The sequence below is a fragment of the Astyanax mexicanus genome, unplaced genomic scaffold (genome assembly GCF_023375975.1).
Source record: "Astyanax mexicanus isolate ESR-SI-001 unplaced genomic scaffold, AstMex3_surface scaffold_35, whole genome shotgun sequence".
In the NCBI taxonomy this organism is placed as follows: domain Eukaryota; kingdom Metazoa; phylum Chordata; class Actinopteri; order Characiformes; family Acestrorhamphidae; genus Astyanax; species Astyanax mexicanus.
Window position 1 is genome coordinate 549,699 of NW_026040045.1, and position 22,062 is coordinate 571,760.

The 22,062-nt window shown below is 40.8% G+C and overlaps 1 protein-coding gene across 1 annotated transcript in view; it reads right to left on the reverse strand.

Annotated features, from left to right (window-relative positions):
- Positions 1-22,062, reverse strand: part of LOC125790235 (uncharacterized) — an 80,191-nt gene that overhangs the window by 43,508 nt on the left and 14,621 nt on the right. The gene's annotated exons all lie outside the window — the stretch shown is intronic.

Sequence of the window (22,062 nt, forward strand, 5' to 3'; positions counted from 1 at the left end):
GATAATTTTGACCTTTGACCTTTGAAATCTGGATTAAACGTTTTGTAAAACGGTCCCCCCAGTAGATTAGATTACTGATCAGATATCAGATCAGATAACTGCAGCTCATTCAGAACACTGCCACCAGAGTCTGAACCAGAACAAAGAGGCAGGAACACGTAACTCCAGTACTCAGGTCATTACACTGACTCCTGATCAGCTGGAGAATAGAGTTGAAATACGGCTCCTCGTTTATAAAGACTCCTCAGATCATCAGAGATCTGTTAACAGTATATACACTGCTCAAAAAATAAAGGAACATTTAAATAACACATCCTAGATCTGAATTAATTAAATATTCTCATTAAAAACTTTATTTTGTACAAAGTTGAATGTGCTGACAACAAATATCACACAAAAATCATCAATGGAAATCAAATTTATTAACCAATGGAGGCCTGGATTTGGAGTCACACACAAAATTAAAGTGGAAAAACACACAACAGGCTGATCCAACTTGTAATGTCCTTAAAACAAGTTAAAATGAGGCTCAGTAGTGGGTGTGGCTCCACGTGTCTGTATGACCTCCCTACAACTCCTGGTCATGTTCCTGATGAGGCGGCGGATGTTCTCCTCACAGACCTGGATTAAAGCCCACTGAACCAGCGTATGGTCTCACAATGGGTCTGAGGATCTCATCCCGGTACCTAATGGCAGTCAGGGTACCTCTGGCCTCCCCACACCATTACTGACCCACTGCTAAACCGGTCATGCTGGAGGATGTTGTAGCAGCAGAACGTTCTCCATGGCGTCTCCAGAATCTGTCACGTCTGTCACATGAGCACAGTGTTCTCTGGTAAATGCCAATCGGCCTGTGTGGTGTTGGGCTGTAAGCACAAGCCCCATCTGTGGACGTCGGGCCCTCATACCACCTCATACTAATCCTGGATGAGCTGCACTACCTGAGCAGCTTCTGTGGGTTGTAGACTCCGCCTCATGCTTCCTCTACGGTGAGATAACTGACAAAATGCAAAAGTGACCAAAACATCAGCCAGAAAGCATAGGTACTGACAAGTGGTCTTTGTTCCCCACCTGCAGAACCACTCCTTTCTACCTGTGTTCTGTTCCATTTGCACAACAGCAGGTGAAACTGATTCACAATCAGAGTTGCTTCCTAAGTGAACAGCTTAGTTTCACAAAAGTGTGTTTGAGTTATATTGTGTTGTTTAAGTGTTCCCTTTATTTTGGTCACCATACCTTACAACAAAATGTTGGTATTTTACATCAATTTGACAATTTGTCTAATGATGTAAGAGCTTTAAATCAAGCTGATGTTAAGATTCTGACATTTTGACCCAGATGTTGGGTTTTGGTTTTCATACCTTACGTCGATTTGACGTAAGGATGTGATGTTTGGTTGATGGTTTTTGGTTATCTAAAATTATGATGCGAAAAGAACAAAATATCTAAGAACTAAATGTCATATGTCATCACTGTTCAACGTCAATTTGACGTTAGTAATAGACGTAATCTAGATGTTAAATAGTTATCTGACGTCATGATCAACACTCAACCAGAAATTTACATCTATTGACGTTGGTGGCCAGCTGGGAACATATTATGCTAGCACAGAGAATTGGTGGGGCTTTCAAAAATCTCCCAGCATACAGTTGTGGTCAAAAGTTTACATACACTTGTAAAAAAACAATGTTATGGCTGTCTTGAGTTTTCAATAAGTTCTACAACTCTTATTTTTCTGTGATAGAGTGATCGGAACACATACATGTTTGTCACAAAAAACAGTCATAAAATTTGGTTCTTTCATAAATTTATTATGGGTCTGCTGAAAATGTCACCAAATCTGCTGGGTCAAAAATATACATACAGCAACAAAATTTGTCAATTTTGGTGATGTAGCGAGTTGTGTCAATCAAATTATCTTCATGTCATGGCCTCTTCACTTCTTGTAAGTGATTCTGATTGACTACAGCTGTTGACTTCTCATGAGCCCATTTAAATAGGGCTCATTTGACCCAGTGATTAGACTCAGCTACAAAAGCTACAATGGGAAAGTCAAAGGAACTCAGTGTGGATCTGAAAAAGCGAATTATTGACTTGAACAAGTCAGGGAAGTCACTTGGAGCCATTTCAAAGCAGCTACAGGTCCCAAGAGCAACTGTGCAGACAATTATACGCAAGTATAAAGTGCATGGAACAGTTGTGTCACTGCCACGATCAGGAAGAAAACGCAAGCTATCACATGCTGCCGAGAGGAGATTGGTCAGGATGGTCAAGAGTCAACCAAGAATCACCAAGAAGCAGGTCTGCAAGGATTTGGAAGCTGATGGAACACAGGTGTCAGTCTCCACAGTCAAGCGTGTTTTACATCGCCATGGACTGAGAGGCTGCCGTGCAAGAAAGAAGCCCTTGCTCCAGAAAAGGCACCTTAAGACTCGGCTGAAGTTTGCTGCTGATCACATGGACAAAGATAAAACCTTCTGGAGGAAAGTTCTCTGGTCAGACGAAACAAAAATTGAGCTGTTTGGCCACAACACCCAGCAATATGTTTGGAGGAGAAAAGGTGAGGCCTTTAATCCCAGGAACACCATGCCTACTGTCAAGCATGGTGGTGGTAGTATTATGCTCTGGGGATGTTTTGCTGCCAGTGGAACTGGTTCTTTGCAGAAAGTAAATGGGATAATGAAGGAGGATTACCTCCAGATTCTGCAGGAAAACTTAAAACCATCAGCCCGAAGGTTGGGTCTTGGGCGCAGTTGGGTGTTCCAACAAGACAATGACCCAAAACACACATCAAAAGTGGTAAAGGAATGGCTAAACCAGGCTAGAATTAAGGTTTTAGAATGGCCTTCCCAAAGTCCTGACTTAAACCCCATTGAGAACATGTGGACAGTGCTAAAGAAACGGGTTCATGCAAGAAAACCATCACATTTAGCTGAACTGCACCAATTCTGTCAAGAAGAGTGGTCAAACATTCGACCTGAAGCTTGCCAGGAGCTTGTGGATGGCTACCAAAAGCGCCTAGTTGCCGTGAAAATGGCCAAGGGACATGTAACCAAATACTAATGTTGCTGTATGTATATTTTTGACCCAGCAGATTTGGTGACATTTTCAGCAGACCCATAATAAATTTATGAAAGAACCAAATTTTATGACTGTTTTTTGTGACAAACATGTATGTGTTCCGATCACTCTATCACAGAAAAATAAGAGTTGTAGAACTTATTGAAAACTCAAGACAGCCATAACATTATGTTTTTTTACAAGTGTATGTAAACTTTTGACCACAACTGTACCTTATTTCTCTTTGCCTGTGTTATGTGCAGGATTGTGTTTGGGTGTGTTTAGTTTAGTTTATTTAGTGCTTCCAGTGAAGAGTTATTCAGCTTTCTGGTGTTGGTGTGGAGGGTGAATAAGAGTCTCTGTCGCTGTGTTTCCAAATCAACGTTTGAATTCAACAGGATTTCTGTTGTATGAAGCTGATAAATCATCACTGTTATTATAGAGATTTCTCATGAACAGGTGTTTCTCCAGGTACAGAGGAATTAAGATCTGTGCAGGATCCAGACTCTGAGTTAAAGTATCATTTCCCTTTAGACAGAATCCATTATCAGGTGACTAAGCTCTAGTTTCTGCTGATCTAAAGGTGAATGTTCTACCTGAGAACCACGGTTCTCTCTATAGAGGCAGTCTCATATTTAGTACCGGTCTACTGCAGCTCTCCTCTGACTCCTCTTCTTATACGAGTTATCAGACAGACTCACCCTCAGATAATCCCTGTATCTCCTCTACTGATCCTCCTCACTGTCTCCCAGTAGCTGCTCAGATTAAAACCCTGACTCTGTCCTACAGACTCCCTCTGTACTGGATAGCAGTGATCAAACTCTGATCTGTACTGAGATTTAACAGGATCTGATGGAGCTTTAGGTTCTAGTCTCAACTAGTTTTATTAGTAAACAGTGAAATTTGAAATCGTTCTAAATATGAGGGTCTGTTCAATAATTTAATTGTAAATCTACGTTAAAACCATGTAAATCCCTTAGGAAGAGTCGTTGTTGTGTTTGTGTGCATCTTTTCCGTGCTTAAACAGTGCAGATGAGTTTAGAATCTAGATCATGAGGGACTGTTTTGAGGAGAAAAAGCTTCAGAAAGCTAAAATATTTTTATAAAAATCAGATAAACAAACAAAATCCATCAATAACAAAACCCACAAACACCCACATTAACACACATTTCATCAGAAATGGGCGAACAAAGGTCTATATATAGACAACACTCACCTGGGAACACTAACGAGTGGGCGGAGTTACAGATTATCAACAGGTGTAGAGGATAATGAGGGGGCGTGGTTAAGGTGAATATAAGGCAGGACTGGGGCAGATGGACAGAGGGATGTTCACGCTGCATAAAGAAGCTGTGCTAATGACTGTGTTCACACATCAACAGAAACTCTATAAAATCTGATTTACTGCCCAAACTCTTCTTACTGTGATCAGAATCAGACTTTATTTCTCTCAGTATAAACTGAGTAACTCTGTGCTCTTTATCAGCAGAGTCTCTAATGGAGTTCAGTCTATAATCAGATCTTACTGTTTGAGGAAACCAGAATAATTTCTCTTGAGCGTAATTTCTGAATTAAATCCAGTTGAGAATAAAAAATGGAGATTTATTTATCTTTATATCACTCTATCAGGCTGCGTCTCCAGGCATCAATCAGACGGTCATTGGGAGTTCCATGGTGAACAGTGTCCTGGTCACCACATACAGTATATCACTACCTATTAAATCACATGCAGCCTCCTCCCTCTCTTCAGTTTAAGCTCAGCTGAGTGTAATCTCGGGTTTAGAGACAGTCGAGCACAGTCCTGAGTCAGAATCGTGTTCTATGGAGAAGAAACTTTATCCAGTCCGGGTATGAATGAGGGAGAAACACACAGCATATATAAGACTGAACACACTTTACTTTTTTCTGCTTGGCTTTGTGTTTAATTTAATTTAATCTCTGTAATTAATCAAATTCAGCTTGATTTTTCTGATCATTTTTTAAATAAAACCCCTCCATGAGCGTCAATACATCTGATTACCTGACCAGAATTATAACCCGCAAATTAATAATGAGAATTTTATTAATTTCCATTTAAATGTTTTTCCATTTAAAAGTATTTGGAAGACTCCAGATATCACCCGTCTTCAGTACTGCTTTTCTTGCTGTGGAACTGTTTTGGAAGTGTATGTTTTTGTGCACAATGGGCTAAAGGTTGATTTTGTAGTCCATTTTAAAAAGTTCTTAATTCTGTATATCATTAAAACTGCACAGATTCGATTTGAACGAGTTATGGCCAATCAAAGTTGGTGCAGCAGGCCAGCTCACCTCAGCTGCCTGATGTGCAGTCATGCTTTATTTACAGGTCTTTCCTTTTTAATAGTTAGAACAGACTACATTAGACTAGACCTTACTGCTTGCATGTTAAAGAACAAACAAGACCAGACAAATATCAGCAAACCGTTGCTTTATTGAATTATTTTTTGCAGAAGTTGCAGATAATGTGTGTACACACAACTTTGTGAACATATATTACACATTGCAGCAGATGTGTTACTAATCCTAATCTTATCCCTAACCCTAATATTTACAGTATCTACACAGTTACATATATATATTTACATTTATAATGCAATTTAAATTTGTGCTGCTGGGACTACAGCCAAATTAAATCTAAACCCTCCCCAGCAAAGGATTCCTCTTGACACCGTAATCAAACAGAAGCTCCTCGTTCACTTTAATGTTGCATATGGCGATGAAGAGGATTACGTCCTTGGCCTTCTTTGAGGTGTGATCAACTAGCTGGCCTAATTTTTTGCATTCCTGGATGGCACGGACACTCCTCCTCATGAGCATCAATACATCTGGCTTCCTGTCCAGAATTATAATGAAACATGTAGCTACTGTGGGTCGCTAAGCCCTCCTGTTTTGACACCACTTTACCGTGGTATTCAAACAACTTCCCCAAAGGCAAAAGGCCTTGTAACCAACACCCCCCCCTACCCTTCCCCTCTATCTCTGCCACTGAGAGTCCCTTCAATATCTGCGTCCTGCAAAGTTTCTGCAGCACAGCACTGTCTGTCGCTGTGTCGATGCCCCAGATGTCTTCCACTGCTGGACAGTAGGTGCAGCATCAGGAACATTTGCAGACCACCCTTTCTTCTCAATCAAGGTCTTCACTCTGGGTTCAGAGGACAGCCTACAGGAAAGGAAGGCTGTGAGGGAAAAGTTCAGACACAATATGATGTGTGTTCAAGGTAGTAATTAGAGTTGAGACTAAGACAAGGGTAAGAGAAAAATCCCTAAAAACTCACCTAGAACTTGCTGCACCTGATTCTGGAGCTGATCACTACACCAGCGGTCGTAGCGATGGCGCTTATGCACCCCTGCCAGGGACGCCTGCTCCGAATGCTTTGGTGGAACCCCGTCCAACAACACTGGATATGCCTGGAGCAACTTGCTGTATGCAGCTTGGTCCCTCAAGTAGGACGAGGAACCAGTAGCAATGTGGTCGCTCCACTCACCACTTGAAGTAGAGGAAATGAAAGAAATAATGAGTATAGAAAACAGAAAAAAATATCAAACATTAAAATATAACCATGCAAGACTCTCCTAGTGAAAACATGAAGAAATACTTACTCTGAATCACCACAGAGGCTCTTCAGTATCAGGCAAGCATCTACCGTTGAGCTAATCTCCTTCAACCGGTAGTGCTTCTCTGCTGTGGTCGAAGTGCGTGTGAGCTAGCCTGCCACCTTGGACTTTTCGGCATCAGACAGGTTCTTTGTAGCTGTCTCGTATGCCTGCCTGGCCTGTCATCTTCAGTACCTCATAAATATATTCTTTAATACTCCTATTGTTTCCCAAACCTTTAGTGAGGAAAGAAGAGTATTGCAGAGCTGCATTGAAGTCCCAAGTACATCCAAGGAGTACAGTAGGGTCCTTCTACTGACCATTCTGGAAAAAATCTTCCTTCTCGTAGAGGGAAGACCCAGAGTCTTGAGCAGCACCCGTTAGAGAGCGGCCAGAGCCCTCTAGCTCCCACAGGGAACCCGAAGTACTCAACCAAACCCACCCCGAGGGAGTCAACGATCGTTTTTCCAGCCCTTTGAAAAGGACCAGGATCCACCAAAAATTGCATTTAAATCAGTTTTAGATGCTCTAGGCTTTAAACAAAATGTAATTGGGCCCACTCACCGATGTAGTCATACATTAGACTTAGTTTTGACACTGGGTATTGAGGCTGAGAATGCAGTATTAACAGTTAACTTTCACTGCTAAGCTGATGACGCGCAACTTTACATATCTGCTAAACCCAACGAGGAGCTCTGTCTAAATCAAATAACAGACTGTATTAAAGACATTAAAAATTGGATGAGACACAACTTTCTCTTACTTAATTCTGATAAGACTGAGGTCCTTCTATTGGGTCCTAATATTGATAAAAACATAAATGTTAATACTGTAGACATAGACAGTCACTTAATTATACCTGGTAAAACTGTGAGAAACCTTGGGGTCATCTTTGACCCAATTCTTTCGTTTGATGCTCACATATGTAGCATAGTCAAAACTGCATTCTTCCACTTAAGAAATATAGCTAAAATCCGCAGTATACTCTCTCTGGAAGACGCTGAGAAGCTGGTACATGCATTCATAACCTCCAGGCTGGACTACTGCAACGCGTTGTTGGCTGGAAGTCCACATAAATTACTCCATAAACTCCAGCTAGTTCAGAATGCAGCCGCAAGAGTGCTTACCAGAGCTAGAAAGTTCGATCACATTACACCTATTCTTTCATCCCTACACTGGCTACCTGTTAGATTTCGTATAGATTATAAAATACTTCTCCTGACGTATAAATCCCTCAATGGTCTGGCCCCGCATTATCTACAGGAACTCCTTACTCCTTACAATCCGCCGCGTTCACTCCGCTCCCAAGACGCTGGCCTGTTATTAGTCCCGCGTATTAGAAAAAACTATGCAGGAGGAAGAGCGTTCTTTTATAAAGCTCCCCAACTTTGGAATAGCCTCCCTATTAATATACGGGACTCAGACACACTCTCCATCTTTAAATCTAGACTCAAAACATTTCTATTTGCTCAAGCTTTTGAGTAATGTCTCATTACAATTTTCTTCCTCTTACAGCTTATCCAGCAAATATAAACCCTGTCCTAATCATCTGCTTTCTCTTTCTCTCTCCGGTCGGCCTGGATCTGTCTGTTTGTGGTTCCAGCTTTCAGGAATCAGCCCTGTCCTTCTACTCATCAGAATTATTTCACAACCCTTCTAACTTCTGCTTTTTTTTTCTCTTCCTTTCCTTTCTGTTTTCTCTATCTATCTCTTTTACATGTATGGAGATGCCCTGTTCCTGATGTTCCCAGCCTGGCTCTCCACTGCCCGCTGTGTTGTTCTCCGGCTCTGCAGCCCTGCACTGATTACCATTAACACACTCAGTATCTGTTTCTGTATTAGCCATAGCTCTATAGTTTGTGCCCATCACATTCTTATATTCATAAATTAGTACCTGTTATATTAGCCATAATTCACATTAATTCTCTGTACTGTTTTTGTTCTGTTATTTGTTTGTTGTTTGTTTGTACTGAGGGTCAACCCGAGTAGGATGGGTTCCTCGGACTGAGTCTTGGTTTCTTCCTCTTAAAGGGAGTTTTTTCTTGCCACTGTGTCACCATAAAATTGGCATCTCTGTGGTGCTGCTCATAAGAGGCGTGGACCTGTTTTTCCTGTAAAGCGGCTTTGTGACAACCTTTGTTGTAAAAAGCGCTATAGAACCCCGTCCCCAGTCTTGGGTTTCAATACCGTGCAACACTGCTTAAAGCACACCAGCACAACTCCGGTGAACATCCACACAAACATACATGTGATCATCTCACACCCAGTCAAGCAAGAACTGTGTTAAATTTTTATTTATTATTTTTTTTTTATACCGTCTGGGTTCGTTCGACATGGCTTGATGGTTTTCCAATACCTCTTTTTCCGTGAGAGCTGACTCAAATGGATAGTTATCAGCATCTCTCTCTGTCAGGAACCTTTCCAGCCTGCCAAAGAATCCTGTGACTTCCCATTTCTCCTTATAAGCTCCCTCAACAACTGTGAGGGGAATGGGGCAAACGGTAGATGTACTTCCGTCTAGGATTTCTTTAGCGAGACGGGCCGGATCGCTTCTGAAAAGCCTCTGGCACCTAATGAAGGTGGCTGTTCTTACTTTCTCCCTCCTGAACCTACTGCTGCTGGTCACTCGCCGTTTAAGTGACGAGAGGTGAGACGTCACACAGACCTTCTCAGCTTCCGAGTGCCTGAAGTACGGATTTGAGGACTGAGATATGTTGGTCCTTGGAGGTCCCGGCCGCACCGATCATGTCAGCAGCCAGCCCCCCTGTATTTCTGCAGGAGACCAGCCACCAGGACTCCGGCTCCTGACCCTCAGTCCTCATGTCCTTACTACTCTCCTTGCTCTTAAATCTCTTCTGTCCACAGAGTCGGGAAATGGAGCCAGGGTCCCGATAGCACTTGTGCTTTTTGACAACCATACGTCATTTGACTGCTTCCCGCTCCGCTGGGGTCCACGCCTCAGCCAGCCTACTAAGGTCCTCCCGTGGACTATGCGCTGCTGAGTACTCGGACCTCTCCTTGTTGAGAAGCGAGCTTCACAACTATAGCAGGAGTGACTGCGATCCACCGTATGCAGAGTCTAGTAGTGGAGGCTCGGATGCTACTGTATCTTCTGCCGGACGGCATCAGAGCGAAGAGCAAAAGTTTTTCGCTGCTGAACCAGGGGTGACTGAGAAGTCGACCAGATTTAGCATTAAGTCTGATAATTTATTTCTAGCAGCTTTGGGGCCTAATAGGAGAACTTCTGTTTTATCACTATTTAATAGGAGGATGCGACATCCATGATTTTACATCTTCTACACAATCCTCGATTTTCTTTAATCTCACTCTGTCATCAGGTTTGGCTGATATGAAGAGCTGCGTGTCATCCGCATAACAATGAAAATTCACATTGTGTTTTCTAATAACTTTGCCCAGTGGGAGCATATATAATGTAAATAATAACGGTCCTAATATAGAGCCTTGTGGAATTCCATATCTTACCTTGGTATAACTGGAAGACATATCATTTATCCTCACAAACTGATAGCGATCGGTTAAGTACGATTTAAACCATGCTAAGGCAGTTCCGGTTACACCGACCATGTTCTCTAGTCTTTCTAAAAGGATAGTATGATCTATTGTATCAAAGGCTGCGCTCAGATCGAGAAGTACGAGTAGGGAAACACAGCCTTGGTCGGCGGCTATAAGTAGATCGTTTGTTATTCTAACTAAAGCTGTCTCAGTGCTATGATAAGGCCTAAATCCAGATTGAAATTTTTCATAGATCTGGTTTCTTTGCAGGTAAGAGCAAAGTTGTTGGGCTACAGCTTTTTTCTAAAATCTTAGAAATAAAGGGTAAGTTTGAAATAGGTCTATAGTTAGACAGTACACTAGGATCAAGATTTGGTTTCTTGATCAGAGGTTTAATTACAGCTGTTTTAAAGGCTTTGGGTACATGGCCCAGGGTGAGCGATGAGTTTACTATCATTAACAGAGGTTTAATTATATCTGGCAGTACCTGCTTTAATAATTTTGTGGGAACAGCATCAAGTGTGTAGGTTGTGCTGTTTGAAGAGGAGATCATTTTCTCTAGTTCTAGCTGTGGAAGTGGGTTAAAGACTTCCAACCTAACTTCTGTAACAGAGTTTTGTTCTAGATCAGCCAGACCAGATGACAGAGAGGATGTAATATTTATCTGTTTAATTTTATCCCGAATGTTTTCAATTTTACTATTGAAGAAGTCCATAAAATCGTTGCTGGTGTAAATGGCTGGAATCTGAGGTTCAGTACCTGCCTGGTTTTTAGTTAATTTGGAAATAACACTAAAGAGAACTCTAGGATTATTTTTATTTATCTCGATCTGTGAGGCCAGATACGCTGAGCGAGCTTTATTAAGTTCTTTTCTATATTTAACAAGACTGTCTTTCCACGCAGAGTGAAACACTTCCAGTTTAGTTGATCGATATTTACGCTCTAAATTTGGTACTAACTGCTTTAAGGTACGAGTTTGATCATTGTACCACGGTGCGAGCTTTTTCTGTCTCTCTATTTTGTGTTTAAGGGGAGCTACAACATCTAAGGTAGAGCGAAAGGTATTTTCTAAACCTTCGGTTAGTTTGTCTAGTTCTACTGGGTCTACAGGAGAATATATTAGAGTTGATAAGTCTGGAAGCTTATCTGTAAATTGTTGGGCTGTAAAAGGCGTAATTGAACGTTTTACAGAGTAGCTAGGGGATGTACATATATTATGACTGAGATGTAATTTAAATGAAATAAGGTAATGATCTGAAATTGCGGAGGTTTGAGAACGAATATTCGGGTTATCTACGCTCACACCCAGGGTCAAAACTAAATCCAGAGTATGATTACAGTAATGAGTAGGTCCTGTTATATTTTGAATAATACCAACTGAGTCTAAAATCGATGTGAATGCCTTTTTTAATGGATCATCCAATTTTTCGAAATGAATGTTGAAGTCTCCAACTATAATCACTTTTATCATTACTTACTGCTAAATCTGTGACAAAATCACTAAATTCTTTTAAAAATTCTAAATAGGGCCCTGGTGGTCTGTAGATATTAAGGAAAATGCATTCTTTTTTGTAACTGGATTAATTATACTGGTGTAAAGAAGCTCAAAAGAAGTAAAATTATCAGTTTCTGATTGCTAACTAAGGTACTTTGGAAAAGTATGCAGACCCCACCTCCTCTACCGGACAATCTCGGATTGTGTATATAATTATAGCCTGCAGGGGTGGCTTCATTTAATGCTACATATTCATTTGGCCTAATCCAGGTTTCTGTCAGACACAGAACATCGAATTTCTGATCAGTTATCATTTCATTCACCAGAACTGCTTTTGAATTTAGAGATCTAATATTAAGTAAACCAATCTTTAGGCTTGAAATGTTAGTACTACAGTCTGGATATGATTGTTTAATATAAGTTAAGTTATTTAGATTTACTGTTTTAGTTTTTTGATGTTTTTGTTTGACTCGGGGACACAGTCTCGGGGACACAGTCTGAATACATTGGTATCTAGGTAACGTCTCTTTGCAGCTCGCAGACGGTCGGTTAAGCCTCTCTGTCTGCGGCCTGGTCCCGGCTCTGGATTGTCAGCAGCTTCTAATACTACTCTGCCAACTAACTAAAAGACTATGAGCTATGCTGCATGAAAGTAAGGCAGCACCCTCCCTACCCAAGACCAGACACAACAAGGCACAAGAAATCAGTGATTTTGACAAGTGACCTTTGACCCTGTAATGACATGATCAATCTAAAACATGTCAGATGTCATGGCTACCGGCCTGTCCCACTGTTGTTATTTATGTTGAAACAATGTCCCCATTGACAATCCCTAACTGATCCAATCCCCCATTGTAATGGATCCTTTAATAGTATTGAAACAGATGTTAACAGAGAGAATATAAGGGGCACTGTCATTCAAACTTTTTGCCAGGTGCCCTTTGACCCCTCCCCCACACCACGTGCCTCCTTTTCTGGAATGTGACCTTTGACCCCTCAGATCACCCTATGATGCTGTCTGTTAGTAATTATGTTTTCAATCATTTGTAATTACCTTTGACCCCTCAGATCCCCTGACCCTTGAACTCTCTTAATTACTTTTCTGATATCAATGACCACAAGTCTCCAGTAATTATTAACTGGTGGCGTGTAATTACCCCTGCCTTTCGTCATTCATGTTTTGGATATGAGGTAAATTAAACCATGGTGACACACCGCCCCGCCCATCCCTCCGCCCCTTCCTGCCCCATCCCCACCTCTTCCCGTCCCGCCCCAGCCCCCGCCCCATCATTATTCAGATTGTCCTGATTGGTCAAAAAAATTATTGACCAATAAGGTTGTTATTCCTATGGAGCAATCACAGCAAGCCTACGAGTGAAATGTGTATTTAAGAGTTAGGAGTTAGCGAGATGTGTGAAGGAACGAGAGAACGGAGCAATGGAGTGTCTTTCTAATGCACCGAAAAAGCCATTTCCTGCAATGTCCAGAACTACGATAAAGTTGAGCGAGTTGGACAAGACTCAAGTCTGGCGTCTAGTAGACAGGACCTACTTTGGTTTTGTTTTTGATGAGTACTCTCCATACGTCACTCTTTTTAACAGCGAGACAGGAAAAGTTGTGGATGCGTCAGATCGAGTCGCAGTGCATTATAAGAGCTGGACCATATTTTCAGGACACTGTAAAAGCATGACCCATCATGTGAAAATGTTCTGCTTGGATGAAAATCCTAGCTTCTCTGCAGTGATGGAGCCATGGAGACCCTCAATAAGAGAGGAAGATCCACACTTCCTAAAAGTATATGCCAGCAGGGGTGAAGATGGAGAGTTTGTGATATGCCTGTCTAAGCTATGCTGTCGCAAGCGGACATCAGATGGCAAGCGGGTTTATAAAGATGCCCACGTCAAAGTAAGGTGGCGTGACTGGAAAGAATTGTATGACGATTGGGTAAGAAACATTGATCGGTTGATTGATGAGATGGAAAAAATTAAGGGTCTGGAAAGATTGAAAATGAGGTTGAACGACTATTTTGAATGCAACATTAGCCACCCATTTACCGACAAGGTTGTGGTCGTGGACATTGACCTTGTGTATGTGAAAGAAGTCAAGGGAGGAGTCAGTTTTGACCCGCCCACAAATGACGCAGCATATAAACCCTATGGTTATCGAGTCACAGGCTTCTTCGTCTCCTGGGGCAGCATCAACAACCTCTGAAAAATGACTCAAGAACTCTTAAACCTGTACTCCTGTGTTCCTAACATGGACTATTACATCAGGATCAACTCAGCCGGAAACATCGGATGAAATTGACGGATGTATAAGCGCGGCTGTGCTTTCCATCATCCGGGGTGTGACCGGTGATCTGCTGGATCAAATTATTGTAAAGGATATGAATCAACACTGCAACGGTTGTGCAATTGAGCACCCCAGTCAAACACAACACAGTTGTCTCTTTGACCCTGAAGACTACTATCTACACTTCAACGCTAAAAGACTTTTGACAAAACTGTTTAAGCATTGGTTGAAATACACCTTAGCCAGAGCGCTAAAGCTGTGCGGAATTTCGTCCATACCGTGTTTGGAAAAAATCCAAGCCGTCGCTGAAGCGGCCGTGTGTGAATTGCGAGACGAACCTGACTTCAAGGCGGCTCTGAGAAACATCAAAGATAAAACTTTACCAGTTTACAACGAACAAGTGAGCGAAGATATTATTGATTACTGGAATTTCCACAGCTCTCTGGAATCAACCGATCCGCCGCTTGCATGGGTAACTTAATCTCATCCCTCAAAGCCTTCTCCAATAAACGACTGAAAGACCGGGCTGCATCTCTACTCTGCAAAGTGATTCAACTCAGAGTTAATAATGAGACATTTAATACAAGTCGCTTGATTATAGATCAACACACAGTTTCAGAAGTAGAAAAGAAAATGGATGTTGTATGGATGCGTGTGTTTTAAAAATGTCAAACAAGGAAAATGTCGATGTTGGAAAAACTATAGACTGTATGTTATCTTTTTAATGGAAAAAAATGTAAATATTTTTCACATAACTAGACTTTTGAGTTTGTAAGAATAAAAGATGATTACACACTCATTTCATGTCCATTATTGCGGAGACACGGTAAAATGACTGAGCGGCTGTTGAAAAATATATACTATAAGCCCTCAAACCCGGGGTCTTACGGAGGGGTTGAGAGTTTACAAAGAGCTATAGTTGAAAAAATAGGTGCGAGAGCAAACGATGGCGATGTGAAAAACTGGTTGGCGGCCCAGGATGCGTATACTCTTCATAGGTCTGTTTCTGTGAAATTTAAAAGAAACAGAGTTTTTGTCAAAAACATGGATGAACAATGGCAAGCTGACTTGGTGGATATGACTAACGTGTCAGAAAAGAATGACGATATGAAATTCATGTTGACGTGTATAGATATTTTATCTACATATGCTTGGGTACGTGTAATGCGAAACAAGAGCGGCGCTGAGGTGACCAAAGCGTTTGATTCCATTCTAAAGGAAGGGAGAGTTCCTAAAAAACTGCAAACGGATCAAGGAAAATAATTTTTCAACAAAAACTTTCAAGGTTTAATGAAAAAACACATTGTTCACTTTGCTACCGGTACTGGTCAGAAAGCATCCATCTGTTTTAGGTTTAACAGGACGCTCAGGAATAAAATGTGGAGATATTTCACAGCCGTTAATACTAGAAAATATATAGATGTAGTTCAGGATTTGGTTCACGCGTACAATCACAACTACCATAGCAGCATCAAAATGAAACCTGTCGAGATAAACAAAACAAATTCCTTCCAAGTTTTTAAAAACTTGTACGGTTTGATACCTGCAAGAGCAAAGAAACTACGCTTCAAGTTTAAGATGGGTGACACCGTCAGGATTTCTCGAATAAAAAGACAATTTGAAAAAGGATACGAGCAAAATTACACGGATGAATATTTTACAATTTCCGAACAGATACCGAGAGAACCACCGGTATATAAACTGCAAGACGCAGATGGTGAAAAAATAGAAGGTACGTTTTATGAACCGGAACTGCAAAAAATTATAGTGGGAAAAGACAAATCCTATAAAATAGAAAAGATATTGGAGGAAAAGATTCGAAATCGGAAAAAGATGTGTTTAGTGAAATGGGTGGGATGGCCTGATAAATTTAACTCTTGGGTCCCAGCCAAGGATGTTGTGGATATTGTCAAAGAATAAATTGTTTCATTGGTAACAAATTGTTCATCATAAACTACGCACCATGGAAGAGAGCGGTTTCTTTGTGACTCTCCCCAGCAACTCTTCCAACGAAATTTATCCAAATAATAAGATTTCTTGTTATACGACTAAATTTGCAAAACCCATCGAACTGACCGGTGACTGGGAGGTAGCGCTCACAGAGGTGCAATATCCACATACCTGGTACTCGTTGAAGGATTGGGAAAGCCTGTTTTTCATTCGCTTAAAGGATGGAACAAACAAAGAATTTTATACATGTCAAATGTATCATGGGTATTACGGCAACATAGAACATGTGGTTTATGAGATGAATAGAGTTTTAAAAGGTTTAGCTATTGACTTAAAAATTATTTACAATGCGCTGACCAACAAAATTTGCATGCAAACCGATAAGCCTTATACACTGGAGACTACTCCAGGAAATTTATCCCGCATCCTCGGCATGGATCAAAACAAACCACTCACGCTTGATGACCCTGAAGCTCCTTATCCGGCCGACATTCATGGAGGATTTTACACCATGTACGTGTATACAGACATCATACATTATCAAAGGGTTGGGGATAGTTTTGTACCGTTGTTGAGGTGTGTACATATAAGAGGGAAAAACAACGAAATCGTCACAATAACTTATGATAAGCCACACTACGTACCTGTGAGTAAGAGTCTTATAAGCGATGTTGTTATCGAGGTAAAAAGCGACCAGGATAACCATATTTCTTTTCTCTACAGAAAATTCGTTGCCAAGCTTCACTTTAGACCGGCAAAACATTCTTTTCGGGTTTGAAATGATTGGCGGAAGCTACATAGACCCTCAGACCTATGTGGACTATTACAAACATCAGGCAGGCAATGGACTTCCCGGGTTCCATGGAACCCCGACCGTGTATGGATCGGGGTTCGGTGGAATCTTTAAAGCACTTTTTAGAATGGCTGTACCGCTTATTAAAAGAGGAATAACGACCGTGAAACCTCATTTAAAAACCGCAGCAAAGGGTATCGTAACTGACGTTGTGAGCAACATCGTATCAAACAGAGCTTCGCAAAAGCAGGAGGGGTCAGGACTAGCTGCAATTACACGCAAGAACACTAGGAGACCTCCAGGGAGGCGGATTGTAATAGTGAATAAAAAACGCAAGACCTCTGGGAAAAAGGTCAGACTGACAAAGACGGCCAAAAGGAAGAACAGGAAGCGCTCTCCTTCCTTCTCCTTCAAACGAAGAAATCTGAACATATTCTAAAAGCAATGGCTTTCCTGCATAATCTTTCTTCAGAATGCACCAAGTCGGAATTGGATATTTTTACGCTGCCGTACACTCAAACTAGCATTGAAAAGTACACTTATGTCGAAATACCGCCTCTTTCAGCTGTGACGGACAACGGACCTTTGGAGTTTTACGTGGCTGGTAACGGTGAAGACTACCTAGACTTGAACAATACGTTTTTACATCTGAGGTGTAAAATCACAAATGCTGACGGTACAGATTTAGCTAACGATGCAAAGGTCGGAGTTGTAAACTATCCTATAGCGTCTCTTTTTTCACAAGTAGATGTTATGCTGGGTGATCGACTCATTAGTCAGTCAAGCAATACCTACCCTTACAGAGCTATAATGGAATTACTCTTAAATTACGGTAAAGATGCCTTGGAAACGCTATATACAGCAGGTCTGTTTTACAAAGACACAGCGGGTCATATGGAATCAACAGATCCTCAGGGTCAGAACAGTGGACTCAATAACAGGGCCCTTTTTAGCTCTGAAAGCAAAACCTTTGACTTGATCGGCCATATCCACTCCGATATATTTTTTCAGGATAAACTTTTACTGAATGGAGTTGACTTGAAAATTAAAATGGTGCGAAGTAAAGATGAATTTTGTCTAATGAAAGAAGGAGCCAGGGATTACACTCTTAAACTACTATCGGCGTCTCTCTATGTGAAAAAAGTTTCAGTTTCTCTGGCCGTCAAATTGGGTCATGCGCAGGCATTACTTAACGCGACTGCTAAATACCCCATCAAAAGAGTGTGCATGAAGAAGTTCAGTCTACCGGCAGGGAGCCGTATATGTACACAAGAGAATTTGTTTCTGGGACCTCTCCCTAAACGTCTTATATTTTCGATCGTGGACAATCAAGCGTACTCGGGTGATTTTCGTTATAACCCTTTCAATTTTAAACATTATGATACAGAGTTTATAGCTCTTTATGTTGACGGAACACAATACCCTGCAAAACCATTTCAACCTAATTTTGAATCCGGTAACGTCGTCCGTGAATTTCAGTCTTTGGTTTTGGCATCCGGAAAACATCTTTAAAGATCAGGGTCTTTCAATAAATCGTCAAGAATACACGCAAGGATACACGCTGGTTGCTTTCAACCTAAGTCCTGACGATGATTGCGGGCAGCATCTATCGCTCATAAAGTCGGGAAATATGAGGTTGGAGCTAAGATTTCGAAACCCTCTTCCGAGGACCGTAAATCTAATTGTACACGCCAGTTTTGATTCAATTCTGGAAATCAACAATCGACGAAACGTGCTCATCGATTATCAGTAAATCATGGACACCAGAGAACTTTTAGAGTTGATGAAAAGCTGTCCTTTTGTAAAAAAGACATTTTGCGGTGTTTTACCCTGTGACGAGTTACCTGAAGGTGTGATGATGCAGTTTCCTGCACTTTTCATCGTGAACACTCACCCCAGTCACATGCCTGGAGAACACTGGTTGGCAATATGTCTCAACGACGGTACTTCGGGAGAATTTTTTGATTCGTACGGAAACTCCCCAATTTATGAACTCTTTCCTGATTCTATTTATTCTTTTTTAATAAAAGAACTGCGTTGAAATAAAACACAACTCGAAGCAAGTGCAAAGCTTTGACTCAGTTTGCTGCGGACAACACTGCATATTCTTTTTATGTCGCAGAGCTAAAGGATATTCTTTTAATCAAATTATGCCTTTGTACACCAATGATTTGAAAAGAAACGATGACATGGTTGTATCTTTTGTGAAAAAAATGTATCCTAGAGTAAATAAACACTGTCATGAAATGTGTTCAAAGAGTCGGGTATACCTTGAACAAAGCGAATGTTTACAACGTTCATCAACTCATCATAGAGAGGTTGCCAGCAGGAATAACACCATACAATTTGATCTGGAATTTTTGACATTGAAACCGCACAATTTTCTAGTAACGTTTTGATAAAAAACGATTTCCCGCTATTGCTGGGTCCACAAACGATACATGAAAAAGGAAGCTGAAGTCTAGCGTCAAACGAGTTGGGTATCACCATTTTATAAGGTAATTTTCTGTTAATAACCGTAAGGTAAAGTTGTCAAATCTGGCAGCAGAATACGCTTGTCATACACAACTCTGAACCGTTTCTTTTGTGGTTTGTTTTTCAAATGAAAGCCTCTTTTATCTTTTACAATTTGGTTATAAGACGTCATAATTTCAGCGTCACAGTCTGGGTTTTTAAAGGTTTTGTCAACCAGTTCTGTCAACGATTTCAAATTTACATATTGAGCATTGGTATAGTTTAACGTTATACCTTTGACCTTCATCACACTCTTTCCTTTGAGAGTGCGATACCCGTAGGTTTTTGGTCCCCCGCTAACAAATTCTACAATTTGATCACCGGCATCCAATTCACTCGTCAGACCCCCCAAGTAATCGCCTAGAGGCGGCATCCAGTCACCCTGTTGACTTTTGAAAATCACAGAGTCTGTGTCCGTATAGAGACACCTCTGTTGGAGTCGATCCATCAGGTTGTACAGTTCAAGTCTAGCGTACGCTGTGGTAAAAATTCCTATAAAAACATTAGCATTACCCGGTTTCAGAAACCTCTCATCACTGTATCGCCACTGAACCATCGCCACATCCTTGTTCAAAAATGAGAAATGACTTACATCATACACGTCAGAAAACATGTATTGTAAAAACTCGCTAGGGTCTTGGATTAGAGTTGTGTTTGACCTGTCGGATCTCTGACACATCTTTCCCCACAAGGAATTCAAAGTTTTGCTACAGATCTCTTGGCAGGATTTACAACTATGTGTGAAGGATCAAGTTCTATGCCTTCATTCTCGCGGTACTTTTCAACGTATTCTTTTTTGCCAACCTCCTCAACTACCCAAGAGGGGTACCCTGAGCTTTCCTGTTTTGTTTTTAGAAACATTTTAATGTAATCTGCAAACAACTCATCCGTCTGGTTAGGAAAGTGCCAGATTTCGAAAACCTTCATCACTCGGAAACCTTTCTCAAGAGCCTTCAAAACCTCTATGCTAGCCCAAGTTCCAGTCAGAGCCCTCTCCTCGTCCGTGTGGTTACAAATTTGCTGTTGTAGTTCAGCACACATTCTACACAAAGGAAACAGGAGCTTGCTTTTCACTCTAAAAGGAAGAACAGGAGCCCATAGTCCTTTGGGAGGTAAGAGTTTTAGTCTCATGAGACCGAAATAATCTTCCAACGGCTTAAAGTTGCGAAAGATGATAGTGGGGTGACCTACGGGGTACCTCTTTGTCTTGTTTACGTATGGATAGAGAGATGTGAAATCATAGTAATCTATTCTCTCACAGGGTAGAGCCACAGTGTAAATGCAACGCATGTGTACGACCGCCAAACAGAGCGTCTCGCGGCTTCATTCGCTCAGGAAAGTCAAAGTGATCGAGAAATTTTTTAACATCATGATTTGACCTTTTCATCTCATTCCATGTATGTTCCCACATTACTGTGACGTGCAAGTTGTGAGTGTTTTGTAAAATCTGAATCTTTTCCAAAGACTGCTGCAAAATTTCACCAAAGGTTTGGTAAGTCTTACTTAGAGGATGAGTCAGGTTTGAAGGGAAGCATTTGTCACATCCGTGATAAAAACATCCGAGAAACTCAAAAGCTTTTCGGACATGTAGAAAAAGCTGTCTTAGCTTTTTGTGTTGCATGTTCGTTGATCCAAGGATTCAGACGACACGGAGATTGAGAGTGAACAAGTATGATTTATTTCAGATCTGGGAAGAACATTTCAGATCTGGGAAGAACATTACAGGCATGCATCCTAGTTCTTCTGAACCTCGGCCTTTCTGACTCAATCCTTTATACCCTTTTGTGACGTATACCCTTTTGTGACGTACCTAGTTGCTAGGTGGCTTCTCATTTTTATGCTTATCTTTCCAAATATGGTATACTTCAGTTTTCCAGACTTTCTTTAGGAACCCGAAAGCTGTCTTGACCTTTGCTTCTGAGAAATCGTAGGTGGTCAACTTCCCTTGCCAAGGTGACAAGGGAGAATCATTTCCCGTTTATGGCATGTCTTGAGTTCAACAAGACACACTTCCTCTCAGATCATATTTTCCTGCAATTACAGCAGTTCAGTTCGTACTCTCTTATTGATAATAGTTCTGCTACATCTACAGTAAGATTAGTTAGTTATAATACCTGTAATAAAGCTTGAAGCTGTATGCATAATTTTGTAGACTCAATCTTCTAATGCAAGGTTACACAATGTACTTCATTCACTGGTTTCTATACGGCTCTCCCCTGGTTGACCTGTCCCTAGAGTGTAGGAGTAAAAGAGGAACTCTTTTAGTCTGCTAGCCTCTGTAACCTCAAGATGTTTACCAGTACAACGAGGAAGCGTGCTTTCTCGGTTGGGCCATTCAAATGTCATTGCTGATTTTATGAATCAAATAATAACTGTGTGTACGTGTGGTTTTAGTGACTAACTCTTGATTCAGTGATTAATGATTAGTAGAATATAGATTTATAGCTTTCATAGATCTATTTGTGTAATATGTTGTAGCGGGCTCAGGGGTTTAATACCTGGTGCTAATTGAGATGTTGAAATATTTTTAATTGGGCGCCAGTTATTAAATTAATTTAATTAGATTAATTAATAAATTAATTAATCAAATTAATTAATAACACAAGACATCTCAGGGTGTGGTTTCTACAGGTGACAGAAATTTTCATAACCAAGTTATCCAGAAAAACACACTGAAATGACAGGTTTTGTAAAATAAAAGTATTTATTAAATCACACAGATATGAGTAAATAATTCATTAAAAAGTCATAATGTAGCCATTAGATATCAAATCATAGTGTAGAATGATAAATGAGAAGTAAAACAACAAACACGTTATAATGCTGATATGA